The sequence below is a fragment of the Rosa rugosa genome, chromosome 3, assembly GCF_958449725.1.
Source record: "Rosa rugosa chromosome 3, drRosRugo1.1, whole genome shotgun sequence".
Taxonomy (NCBI): domain Eukaryota; kingdom Viridiplantae; phylum Streptophyta; class Magnoliopsida; order Rosales; family Rosaceae; genus Rosa; species Rosa rugosa.
The window spans coordinates 47,118,661-47,133,498 of record NC_084822.1 but is presented as its reverse complement, the minus strand read 5'-3'; the positions used below and the strand labels follow the sequence as shown (position 1 = coordinate 47,133,498).

General features: G+C 38.5%; 1 long non-coding RNA gene across 1 annotated transcript; it reads left to right on the top strand.

The window, feature by feature from the left end:
• The first annotated feature begins 12,759 nt into the window (after positions 1–12,759).
• Positions 12,760–14,838, top strand: LOC133739220 (uncharacterized). The gene is made up of 4 exons (XR_009860486.1): positions 12,760–12,918; positions 13,159–13,323; positions 13,501–13,644; positions 14,639–14,838. It is a non-coding gene; the product is annotated as an uncharacterized LOC133739220 (long non-coding RNA).

The window sequence follows — 14,838 nt, the reverse complement described above, 5'->3', positions numbered from 1 at the left end:
TACTCTTTAGTTTCACTTAATATAGTTTGTCGTCTTCCCTTCAAAAAAAAAAAAATCTTATTAGGTGGGGATTTTAGACAAATTTTACATGTTATTACTGGAGGAACTAAAGAGGAAATAATTGAAGTTACTCTAAATAGTTCATATATTTGGCCATCATTTAAAATATTTCACTTAACAGAAAATATGAAATTATCAAGAAACAATTTGACCGAAGAAGATAAGAAAAATATTTCAACTTTTGCAAATTGGTTACTGGAAATTGGGGAAGGTCGTATATCTTCAGTTTATTATAAAGATGATGAAGATACATCTTGGATAGAAATACCAAATGATTTGCTCATCCATAATTATAAAGATCCAATAGAAGCAATTTTTGTCACAACTTATCCAAATTTTGATACGAAGTATAACAATTTTAATTATTTAAAAGAACGTGCAATTATTACACCACGAAATACTATAGTTCGAGATATAAATAATTATGCTATAAATTCATTACCAGGTAACAAAATTACTTATTTAAGTTTTGATAGTATTATATTAAACTCCGGAAACAATGAAAATATTAATACTTTATACCCTATAGAATTCTTGAATTTAATGGATTACCATCACATGAATTAATTTTAAAAGTTGGAATGACAATAATGTTACTGAGAAATTTAAACCAAATATCTGGTTTATGTAATGGCACTAGATTAATAGTGCCAAAATTATTTGATCGATTAATTGAAGCAAAAATATTGACAAGAAATAACACAGGTAAAAAAATTTTCATACCTAGAATAGTTCTTACTGCATCAGAAAATAAGTGGCCATTTATTTTTAAGAGACGACAATTTCCAGTAAAACCCTGTTATGCTATGACTATTAATAAAAGTCAAGGTCAATCATTAAACCATGTAGGAGTATATTTGCCAGAACCAGTCTTTACTCATGGACAGTTATATGTAGCACTTTCAAGAGTTACAACGAGAAATGGATTAAAAATTTTGATAAATAATAACAACGATATTCCAAACATATATACTAAAAATATAGTTTATAAAGATGTACTACAAAACTTATAAATAAGCATATGCTTATTTTGTATTAGTGAATCATCACTGTCGATAAAAGAAAGAGAGAGAGAGAGAAACAGAAAGAGACAGAAAGAAAAAAAAGAAAAAAATTTGCAAACATGACAAGAAAATTTCAATTGACTCATTTTAGTTATATTGTTAGCACATACTTATCAATTGTATATAAGACGAATTCATTGTAACCTATATATGATATACATTATCCTAGGGGTGGGATCGGCTCGGTACGGGTCGGTAATTAAGGTATACCGAAGCCGAGACCGATTTTTTGACTCGGTTCGGTACGACTCGGTACTCATAAAAATGCCTAACAAAACCGAACAGTCCCGAAACCGATCGGTTCGGAACTAGTTCGGCACCATTCGGTACCCCAGTTCTGCTTTCAAAATTGAAAATTCTGTGAAGTTTAAACTTTAAACTTTCAACTTTCAAAGCAATGCACTAATGCAGCCCCTCTGTTCTTCTCTTCATCATGATAGAAACTAGAAAGTAAAGACTGTAAGTAATAAACTGGTAAACTGAAGGCAATCCAAGGCATGACTAAGTAATTCAATAAGCAACTAAACATTGCAGCAAAGGCTTACTATTACAAGTTTACAACAATACAACCCAAATAAACTCATTAAAGTATTGCACAAATTGCACAAAGGCTCTTCAACTATTTAATGATACCAAGTTACCAACAGCAAGCTCAAGTTTGCAAGTAAGCCATGCATGATAAATTATCAAATTGATAATCGAAAGAGTATGTCACGCCCCGAATTTTGAATAATAAATTCAAATCCGAAACCTGAATAATTACAATTACAAAAAAACAAATCTCGAAACTTCGAGTTCATTATTACAATTCACTCTCACAATATATTATAAAGCTCAAATGAGCATAACACACCTCACAACTTACAATTGTTGTAAAACTCTAACAATTGCTCTAACCGCACGATCACCGTCCTGGTTCTCCTGTCCTGTAGGATTACCCGCTACACAATTTGAATAGTGTACCGGGAGTTGCAACAACACAAAACCCGGTAAGCTTTTTACAGCCAGTATGAGTAAACAAGAAAGAACTGTTGATTTATTAGATTTCAAGACTACCACAAACCCACGTTACTTTCTCACTCTCATATATATATATAGACACTTATGAGTTACTCTCAATTTAGCTCATAAGATCACTCACTCTCATATATATATGTAGACACTTATGAGTTACTCTCAATTTAGCTCATAAGATCCCTCACTCTCATATATATATATAGACACTTATGAGTTACTCTCAAATTCGCTCATAAGATTTCCCAACATTTGGTAGACAGACTCATATATATATATATAGACCCTTATGAGTTACTCTCAATTTCCCTCATAAGGTTACCATATATATATTGACACTTATGAGTTACTCTCAATTTCACTCATAAGTCACTCCACATTTGGCAGACAGACTAGAGCTCTAACTGAACGTAACCACTCGTCCGGCCACAGACGTGATTACGATTTAATACTATTAATAACCACCAGCCCGGTACGAGAGCGTGATTCACTAATAGATGCCATGGTCACCTCGTGACCTAGTGATCTCCACAGATCACAACAATTTATTGTTCCTCAACAATAAAACTCAACACCTCTCACAATATATTGTTTCTCAACAATAAACTCAACACAACTCCAACAATACATATTATTTCACGTAATAATATATATACAGACATTCACACAGGAATGTCTAATACACCAACAATAGTTCATATGATTGCAAAATAAAGCAATTAAATATATTGGGTTCGTAATATGAACCACGTGAGGTTTACTCACCTCTACTCCAGCTGCGTCTTCTTAACAGCTCCATTAACAATCTCACGAATCGTCCGCCAAATAAATCCATCGATCACCTAATCCAATAATGATCTTAACTTAGCCAACAACTCAAAAGCACACATATACGGAAACCCACGGTCGGATTCTAATTTTAATGATGATCCAACGGTCAGATCGAAATCATACGATGATCCAACGGTCGGATCTGAATTTAATGATGATCCAACGGTCGGATCCTCACGGATCGCCTTTAGGATCATCCTCCAAAATTATCACGAAGACTCCGATCTTCTTGAATCACTCTAACAAACATCTCCATAAAATTATATGAAAATCCGACGGTCAGATTCTCACGAATCGCCTTCCGAATCACTATTTCTCAATTATACGAAGATCCAACGGTCGGATCTTCGCCCGTGACCTCACAAAGTCACCGGGACAGTCATACGATCAACATATCCAAAATTGAAGCAAAACCGATGGTCAGATCTTCACAGATCGTAAACCGAAGATAAACGTAAAAACGTTAAATAGTAACGTCAAAACGAAAATCCACTATTTATCAACTTTTTCTAACATGACCATGTTATATATCAAAACGCTCGTATGGATGCATAGATCATCACCTAGATAATGAAAACTCGAAATATGGTCTGATGCGCCGCCACAAGCGGTGGTCAGTGGGCGGTCAACGCGGCGGTCAACGCCGGTCAACCACCTCAGATGGCAAAGTGACCAACTACAAACTGGTTCAAAATGAAAAGGTGGTCGACTTCCATACCTGGAGCTAAGTCTGGTTTGGCCTAGATCGTCCTAGATCAAGCGTTGAAGTTGGATTAATCTCGTGCGTCTGATCAGATTCCAGATTGAATCAGGGACGTCGAAATCTTCAACTCGTGATCTTTCACTCCACACTCCAAATCGTCAAGCAAGGAGGATATGAGGATGATTAGGGGAAGGAGGAGATCACAAAAATGGGGAGGATCGGCCTCGGAGACGCCGGCAAACTGGAGTTCCGTCCGGGTCACCGATTGGAGGTTGGGTGGCTTCGATCCAGGTCTGGGAGCAGCGACGGGGCAAGGCGACACCGGAGGGAGGCTCAACGTGGGGCGGCGATCTCAGGGAAGCCCGGGTCCGGGGACGGAGGAGGCCGGAGGGTGGTGAAAAATCCGGGTCGGGTCGAGCTCGACCCGCCGGGTCTGAGGGGAAAACAGAGAGAGAGAATCGGGGCTGGGGGTCATTTTGCAAAAAAAAATAATTTTTTCGTCCTTAATGAAAAATCAGATATTTTTCCTATTTATAGAAAATTCCCAATTTTCAAATATTCATAACTTAATCATACGAACTCCAAATAATGCGTTCCACATGTCCACGAACTCGTATCGACGAGCTCTACAACTTTCATGAAGGAAGTTTTCCCAATTTTTGAACGTATAAAAAGTCAACTTTGTTGACCCCCTAAAAAACGTTCGTTTTCGAAAATAAAATCGTTCGAACTAATTCCACACTTCTCCAAGCTTCGTACTCGCTCCTACTATCGTGAAATCATTTCTAAAAATCAACGGAATTTAATTTGGATTTTCCGGGGTATTACAGTCTACCCTCCTTAAAGAAATTTCGTCCCGAAATTTGAGCGTAAGTCAATTCCTCTCGATTAAGGTTGACCTAACCATCGAATATCCATCTTTCCCAAAGCTGTAGTAATCTACAAAGCCTCAACCCTTGTATAAAAATACATTCCTATGGCCACTAAATCCTTTCATCACAAACGTAAACGCACACAACAACTGCTCAACAACACTCCACATCACATACACAAGATCGTCACATGGATCATCTCATAGATCCTCACATAGATCTTCACATAGATCATCACATAGATCATCACTCTGTACTGGCATACAAGCACAGTAAACACTCCCACAAAGTGTTTCGCTACTCAATTAGCATCACGGTAAATCTCCATAGTAAAACTTAAGCATGCACCACTCTTCACAACCATAGAGATGCATCACTCAAAACAAATCATCCCCAAAAGCACGCCAATAAATTATGTCATCCAATGATGATGACTTGGGCTTGCTCAATCCTTGGGCTAAGCACTAGGGCTGGCCAATTGGGCCTGAAGAAATCGGACCATCCACATTTCGAACCGGCCCAAACCACTTTGGGTTTAACATTTGGGCCTACTATTCGGGCCGAACAATTGGGCTTACCATTTGGGCCTACCATTTGGGCCTACCATTCGGGCTTACTATTTGGGCTTACTATTTGGGCCTACCAATCGGCCCACCAACTTCCAGCTCGGCTACGGTATGAAATTGTACATACCGTATATACGTATGCATACCGTACAGATCGTATATACGTATGCATACCGTACAACTGTATATTCGTATGCATACCGTACAGACCGTATATACGTATGCATACTGTACAACTGTATATAAGTATACATACCGTACAGACCGTATATACGTATGTATACCGTACATACCGTATATACGTCCGTATATCAAGCATATACGAGATCCAAAAATATTTGTAAGAGGTAAGGTTCGAACTCCCGACCTCAAACACGAAGGTTTTGCTCCCAACCACTGAAGCAAGAGCTGCCTTCATTAATATATGCTCACGTGTTATATTTATTATGTCATAAGCGACATAAATAAAATAACGGGGGAGGCAAGGTTCGAAACCTTAACCTGCTGCACAAGGGCTTTGCCCACCAACCACTGGAGCACAAGCTGTGCTTAATATAATGTGTACAAATGTTTTACTTATTATGTCATAAGCGAACATAATAAAAATAAACGAGAGGCAAGGTTCGAACCTCTGACCTCTTGTACATGAGCCTTGCTCTTCAACCACTAGAGCACCAGCTGCTCTCGTTACTATCCATGCAACTTCTTTTATTTATTCTATCATAAGCGATAGAATAACAACAAACTGTCGGTACACTCCACGTGCCACGACACGTCTCTTCCGTGATTTACGGAAAGCAAATCACTTTCGGCTAAAGCTGTCTGCCACAGCATCTCGAGGTTCGGCCTGTCCCCTTACACGCTCTCCACGCGCCAACAACTTTTCCGGGTTTTCGGATGACTTTAATCCAACGCGTGGATTCAAATTCTGAGATCGTTCATCCAACGGTGGAGATCTGCTCACCTTGTTCTATAAATAGGTGCATTCTGGGGAAAAACTGTTCACTCCAAAAGAAAAGAAATTTTCTTCCGAGCTCAAGCCTTTCTCTCTCAACTCTTCAGCCTTTCTCTTCTCAAATCCTTTCTTCATCAATTTCAATCCTTCTCTTCTGATCTTCTCTCCCATCTAGTTGATTCAATCCCATCTTTCCTCTGAACTTTCAGATCTTCAATCTTTTCCTCCAAATCTTCAATCCTTCTTTCTCAGATCTTTTCTTCCATTTGAAGATTCGATCTCATCTTTCCTCTGAGAATCTCAGATCTCCAATCACCAGTTCAACAACTCCAATCCTTCTAACAAAATCTCCCTCAAACACTAAACCATGTATTCCTCGATTTCCACATCCTCTCACCCCATGACCCAAGAGCCACGAACTCTGCAACTAATGGAGCTCCAAACCCCGCAACAAATGGAACCACAACAACAGCAACCAACAGAGGAGGGAGGAAACACCCAAGCAGCTGGAAGTAGTGCCAACATGGATTTCTGGCGAAGCCGTACCAGGTGGATTCCTACTCCAGAACAAATAAGAATCCTCAAGGATCTTTACTATGTCAAGGGATTTAAGTGCCCAACTACAGAGCAGATTCACGAGATCTGTCTCCAGCTGAACCAGTATGGGTATGTTGAGGGTAAGAACATTTACTTTTGGTTCCAGAACGTCAGGGCTCGAGAGAAGCAGATGAATAGGTGTAATCAGGCTGCTCCAGTGCCCATGAGAACTAGTTCTCTTGGTACTGGTAGATCCATTGATCTCAATTTTGGGTCCACTGGTTCTACTGGTGCTGGTGGATCCATCGACATCAATTTTGGGCCAGCTGGTGGATCCATTGACATCAATTTTGGGTCCACTAGTTCTACTGATGATGGTAGATCCATTGATCTCAACTTTGGTTCCACCTATTCTACTGGTAATGAAGGATTTCTTGATTTAAATTCTGTTTCATATTCTTCCTCACACTTCAACACTAATACTAGTACAACTCTTTTGGCACAACAGGAGGACAAACATCCCTGCAACAACGAGGAGGAGATCACCAGGAGGCTCAAACTCTTCCTCTGTTCCCCGTGCACGGCGAGGACGTCTTTGGTAACCTGAAGGCTACTTCCGAGGAAGGTAGCGCTTTTGGTTACTATTCTGGTGGCTCAGGCGGTTACCACAGTGGCTCAAACGTTTCTCTTGAGCTCAGCCTCAACCCATCCGGAGCTGCTGACTAGGCTTAGTATAGCATAGTCCTCGTTTCCCTTTTTGTAATATAAAATCAATAAGATTGTGTGCATGTTTTCTTTTTCTTTTTTTTTTTTTAACCACAACAACACCAAGGATCGAACCTTGGTCACTTAATACTCTTTTCAAAACCATCGAGACTCTGCTGCACACATCTTTCAAAATGATTTATCACAAACAATCATTCAAAACCTAGCAATCAATTAAGTCACACAGAGGTCAAGCTAGTATCCTCTGAGTCAAACCAAACACAATAATTTCGTCGCTAGAATTAGGGATTAATAAAGCTAAACACTTCCTGAGTTAGCTAGGAAAAACCCACATCTTTAGAGTCACACTTACAACTCTAAAAAAAATCTCGATCACTCCATCTATCAATTGCTTCAACAAGCAATATGTACCATCTTAGCATCCACTAATCGATACTGGTACCACACTCAGTATCTCACCCACGAATCACCTCACTGCTCATTTGGTGGTAAGTCAATATCTAGTGGGTCAAAATTCTGTGATTATAGCACTTCACACTAACCACGTCATAATCCATAATCTGTCCTCACAACAGTATCTGGCCTCATAAATTAGTTATACAACCCTAGCACTCCTAGAGTTGAAAACAACGTTATTACCTAAGCTCATACATCAACACAATGTCTCTTCACAGTCAATCCTATCACGAGGTCATATCAATCTTTCCATAAGTCAACCATACACAAAATCCATCATAGTAACAACGAATTATGCATTACTACTCAACAATAGTCAGTGAACCAGCACTCCACAATAATTTCCAATACCATCCGCAGATCTCAAACCACACCCCGACATTTAGCTAATATATAGTAGCTATCCTAAACACCAAACAACTGTGCATGAATGAATGCTCCATTATAACACAATTCCATCACTAAGCAACCAATAACTGCTAAGTATTCTTCAACTCAAAACATCTGCATATCCAACTAATGGAAAGTATCACAACTACTAGTCAAATACTCGTAACGACTTTAGATACAAGCATTGGTCAAACACCATGACCCCAACAACCAACGACTACAATGCACATAAGGATACTGTTTTTCGTGAAAACCATCCTCAATAACTCCACCAGAGTTTAATCCAAAGGTTCCCATTCCTCAAAGGTGATAACTCAAAGAAGCTACACAAGCTCCACCACTTCACTTACAAAGTCAACCTATGCCATGATCACTTGACATACTACCCTTATTAAAGGTAACATAAGTATCTCCCAAATTACATCACTACACTCGAACACCAATATAGTCTTGAGAATTCTGTCTCATAATCTCTCACACTCCTATCATCTTGAGTTGGTGAGATCAATTCTCTTTTCAACTATTCCTAGGGTCTCAATCTCTTTCACCATTTCAACCCAAGAATAACATCCATCACATCAACTACAGGTAGACTAGGCAACTCAACCTCTAATGCCTCCACCTCATCCTCAACTGTCTCCATAGAAAGGTCCTGTCCCTACATCAGACTCGACCTCTACCTCACCGACTCATCAGAGTTAAATCCAGAGGTTCCTATTCCTCGAAGATCACAACTCGCGGAAACTAAACTTATTCTAATACGAACTTAGTAGACAACTCTACCGTCCTACGGACTTACACGTTGTCTAGACCCCATACTAAGACATACCCAATGATTTTACCAGTACCGAAGAGTATATGATGGGGATCCGCTGCAGACGGGCCATCACTCGGGAGGTACTGATTATCACCAAATATGTACCTTACGCTCTGATACCAAACTGTCACGCCCCGAATTTTGAATAATAAATTCAAATCCGAAACCTGAATAATTACAATTACAAAAAAACAAATCTCGAAACTTCGAGTTCATTATTACAATTCACTCTCACAATATATTATAAAGCTCAAATGAGCATAACACACCTCACAACTTACAATTGTTGTAAAACTCTAACAATTGCTCTAACCGCACGATCACCGTCCTGGTTCTCCTGTCCTGTAGGATTACCCGCTACACAATTTGAATAGTGTACCGGGAGTTGCAACAACACAAAACCCGGTAAGCTTTTTACAGCCAGTATGAGTAAACAAGAAAGAACTGTTGATTTATTAGATTTCAAGACTACCACAAACCCACGTTACTTTCTCACTCTCATATATATATATAGACACTTATGAGTTACTCTCAATTTAGCTCATAAGATCACTCACTCTCATATATATATGTAGACACTTATGAGTTACTCTCAATTTAGCTCATAAGATCCCTCACTCTCATATATATATATAGACACTTATGAGTTACTCTCAAATTCGCTCATAAGATTTCCCAACATTTGGTAGACAGACTCATATATATATATATAGACCCTTATGAGTTACTCTCAATTTCCCTCATAAGGTTACCATATATATATTGACACTTATGAGTTACTCTCAATTTCACTCATAAGTCACTCCACATTTGGCAGACAGACTAGAGCTCTAACTGAACGTAACCACTCGTCCGGCCACAGACGTGATTACGATTTAATACTATTAATAACCACCAGCCCGGTACGAGAGCGTGATTCACTAATAGATGCCATGGTCACCTCGTGACCTAGTGATCTCCACAGATCACAACAATTTATTGTTCCTCAACAATAAAACTCAACACCTCTCACAATATATTGTTTCTCAACAATAAACTCAACACAACTCCAACAATACATATTATTTCACGTAATAATATATATACAGACATTCACACAGGAATGTCTAATACACCAACAATAGTTCATATGATTGCAAAATAAAGCAATTAAATATATTGGGTTCGTAATATGAACCACGTGAGGTTTACTCACCTCTACTCCAGCTGCGTCTTCTTAACAGCTCCATTAACAATCTCACGAATCGTCCGCCAAATAAATCCATCGATCACCTAATCCAATAATGATCTTAACTTAGCCAACAACTCAAAAGCACACATATACGGAAACCCACGGTCGGATTCTAATTTTAATGATGATCCAACGGTCAGATCGAAATCATACGATGATCCAACGGTCGGATCTGAATTTAATGATGATCCAACGGTCGGATCCTCACGGATCGCCTTTAGGATCATCCTCCAAAATTATCACGAAGACTCCGATCTTCTTGAATCACTCTAACAAACATCTCCATAAAATTATATGAAAATCCGACGGTCAGATTCTCACGAATCGCCTTCCGAATCACTATTTCTCAATTATACGAAGATCCAACGGTCGGATCTTCGCCCGTGACCTCACAAAGTCACCGGGACAGTCATACGATCAACATATCCAAAATTGAAGCAAAACCGATGGTCAGATCTTCACAGATCGTAAACCGAAGATAAACGTAAAAACGTTAAATAGTAACGTCAAAACGAAAATCCACTATTTATCAACTTTTTCTAACATGACCATGTTATATATCAAAACGCTCGTATGGATGCATAGATCATCACCTAGATAATGAAAACTCGAAATATGGTCTGATGCGCCGCCACAAGCGGTGGTCAGTGGGCGGTCAACGCGGCGGTCAACGCCGGTCAACCACCTCAGATGGCAAAGTGACCAACTACAAACTGGTTCAAAATGAAAAGGTGGTCGACTTCCATACCTGGAGCTAAGTCTGGTTTGGCCTAGATCGTCCTAGATCAAGCGTTGAAGTTGGATTAATCTCGTGCGTCTGATCAGATTCCAGATTGAATCAGGGACGTCGAAATCTTCAACTCGTGATCTTTCACTCCACACTCCAAATCGTCAAGCAAGGAGGATATGAGGATGATTAGGGGAAGGAGGAGATCACAAAAATGGGGAGGATCGGCCTCGGAGACGCCGGCAAACTGGAGTTCCGTCCGGGTCACCGATTGGAGGTTGGGTGGCTTCGATCCAGGTCTGGGAGCAGCGACGGGGCAAGGCGACACCGGAGGGAGGCTCAACGTGGGGCGGCGATCTCAGGGAAGCCCGGGTCCGGGGACGGAGGAGGCCGGAGGGTGGTGAAAAATCCGGGTCGGGTCGAGCTCGACCCGCCGGGTCTGAGGGGAAAACAGAGAGAGAGAATCGGGGCTGGGGGTCATTTTGCAAAAAAAAATAATTTTTTCGTCCTTAATGAAAAATCAGATATTTTTCCTATTTATAGAAAATTCCCAATTTTCAAATATTCATAACTTAATCATACGAACTCCAAATAATGCGTTCCACATGTCCACGAACTCGTATCGACGAGCTCTACAACTTTCATGAAGGAAGTTTTCCCAATTTTTGAACGTATAAAAAGTCAACTTTGTTGACCCCCTAAAAAACGTTCGTTTTCGAAAATAAAATCGTTCGAACTAATTCCACACTTCTCCAAGCTTCGTACTCGCTCCTACTATCGTGAAATCATTTCTAAAAATCAACGGAATTTAATTTGGATTTTCCGGGGTATTACAGAGTATCTACTATCTAATACATGATAATCAATCTGAAGTCCGAAACCAGTCAACCATCATACTAACAAACATCTCTTGATAATCATTTGAAATTCAAAAGAATCAAAACCCAGACTCAGACAGTCAGACTTACTCCTAGCTTTCTGGCCTTTCTCATTGATAATCAAATCAAGGCCTTCTTGAGTTCTTGAGTTCGTGAAAGACTGAAAGTTGCAGACGTATTGGAATCGGTCAATCGGAGCTTCAACTTCTTGTCTTCTTTAGTTCTTACTTCTTCTCTACGATTTGAATGGAATCGTCGTGCATCGAAGATCGAAGTGATCGAACAAAGGAGGTTTGGGCGTTTGGCTGTTTGAGAGTGAAGGCGGCTTCGATTTGGAGCAAATGACTGAAATGAGTGAATAACCTACCCGAGCTGCAACCCTACATCGATTTGGAGCAAATTATTGGGCCGGGTCGGTAACAACCCGGTATTAAAAAGGCCAAATCCGATCCCGACCAGAGCCCAACATATCGGTACGGTCTCGGTTCGGTACTACAGAAAACAGAAATGAAACCGACCCGATCGGTATCGGTACCGGTTCGGTCGGTATCAGGATCGGTTTCTCGGTCTCAGATTCACAGCCCTACATTATCCACCGATAGCTTACACATTTAACATTAGTCATGTGACATGTGTTACTTCAGAAAAGAAGAGCTTCCTTTATTGTTCTATAACTTTAGATCATATAATAATAATTATAATATATAGTCAAAACAAAAGTCAAATGCTTAAAGAAAGAAAGAAAAAAAAAATTGAAACCTTTCAAAGTGAAGATCAAGGTGAAAAACAGAGTTTAAAACAGCTGCAATTTGAAAGAGATAATCAATCTGTATCCTTTATCGCTCATTCAAGCACTCAATTCAGTCCAACCTGTCACAAATATGCATCCAGACAAAAAAGAAGAGTGGAGATAATTCCAGAATAGACAGAAACAGTATCTGAAAGGGATGAGCTTTATGATTACCCTGAATAACTGAGTATAAAGCTAACCTTTGGAACATTTAATCAACTCTAGAAGCCTCCACTCACCCACCACCTACTGTTTCATGATCTCAGCCTCATCCATCCCAATTAATCTCCATCAAAACTTGGTAAGGCTTTGTCTATGCTCAATCAACGGTTTTTTTTTTTTTTTCCAATCTCTGCAGTCTATATCAGCAAAAGAAGATCACTTTGTTTCCAATCTTATCGATTTTGTTGTTAAAGCTAGGCAACATGTTTTTCTTATCGATAGTTTAAAATTAGGTGAGAGTTTGAGAACTAGGTGAGAATCTGGATTCGAATTCTGTAATTGGATTCAATCTCTAAGAGCTTTTGCTGGACTTGCACAGAGTGGGAGGCAAAGAGGGAGGGGACTTTTCCCTGCCAATCAGAAGAAAAAAGAAGAAGATTTGCTGAGGGAAAGTTTAGAGAGGAGGAAGGGATGTCTTGGTCGATTTCAGTCTGTTCCCAATTTTCGAATTTCCGTTTCACATTCAAAGTTTCAATCTTTAAAGGTATCAGCTAACTTCATTATATAAATTTTTCGGCCAATTTTGGGTATTTGGTTCAAACTTATCAATAAAACATCAAAATTTTGACCACAATTGATTTTGATTTTGATCAAGATTGAGATTTTAATTTATTGATTTGGATAGATCATTGAAAGGGTTTTCATATTTTTGTTTTTGCAGGCAATGGAAGTCTCGCTTTATATATAAATATTAAAGCCAAAGCAGCCACCGAGACCTCTCCATTTCCATTGCTTCAGTCTCCCCAAGCTAAAGACTCCCCCTCTGACATTTTAAAAACCAAGACATATATATCTCCCTAAACATGTAGCTACATACATCTGCCTATTTATTTATCTAAATTATTCAGAATTTTCAGTCTTTTCAACATTAATGACCTTATCTAGGTATTTAAAACTGTTTACAATGATAAACAGATTGTTCCAACACAAAAAAAAAAAATTCTAATTAATCCGTGCTTTCACACAATAACATACTCATTAATAATGTTAGTTAAACAAAAAATATGAAAAACAGTTAGATACAATATTACAAAGGTATGTTAGACTTGATCTACTTATAAGCATATATTTCATCTGCTTAGTGAATAATTGTTAATTCCACTCTTCATATTAAAAAAATTCAACGAAAAAAGTTGTATTTGAATCAAATTCTTATTCTCTCCACAAAAATTTTCAATTCTTGGAACTAACTTTTTTACTTTATTTTTTTTATTTTTTTATTTTTTATAAATCAAAATCTAATGTTGATGCTGATGGTTATAGTAATGACCAGTTCAATTACCTGTTCTCATACGTAAACTCCAGCTGAACATTGATTTACTAACTGTTTATTCGGATAAATGGAAGTGAGGAATTTGTGCTCTGAAAAAGTGGAACCTATATGGGAGAGTTTATATATGTTTTTTTTTTTTTTTTGTGAACTTCGATTTTATGATATTTTTATATGTTGTTAAGCACAACTTTTTTTCCTTTAATTATGATGTGCTATGTTATATGTGTGACCGTGTGAGTCAGATACACAAAGCACAACTATAAATTTACTGCATCTTTTGTGCACCTCTCATTCATAACTGTAGATACAGAAGTTGTGAATTCTGCTTCTAGGATTAATGACCCATAAAGAATGTTGTTTATCTTTGTTAAAGCTAAATTTTGATTTTGGCCTTTGTAATCATGGCAAGTATTTATCTAACGAGGACATAAGTATAATTGAAAATGTTAAGAAAAGTTACCATTCAAGTTAAGATATTGAATCTGATACAAAAAAACTAACTACTCATTTTATTCTTTTATTGTAGATGGACAGCAATAACTTACAAGGATATGGAGACCGAAAGAGTTGAACACTGACAAATATGATGGGCTTCATTGATTTTCTTAAAGCTGCAATCCATGAAATCTCTCTCTACTTGCTCAATTGTAATATGATGTACATCATATTTTTATGTATACAAGCTATGCTCTCAGTTTTAGGTCCAAGCAAGTAATTGTTCCATTA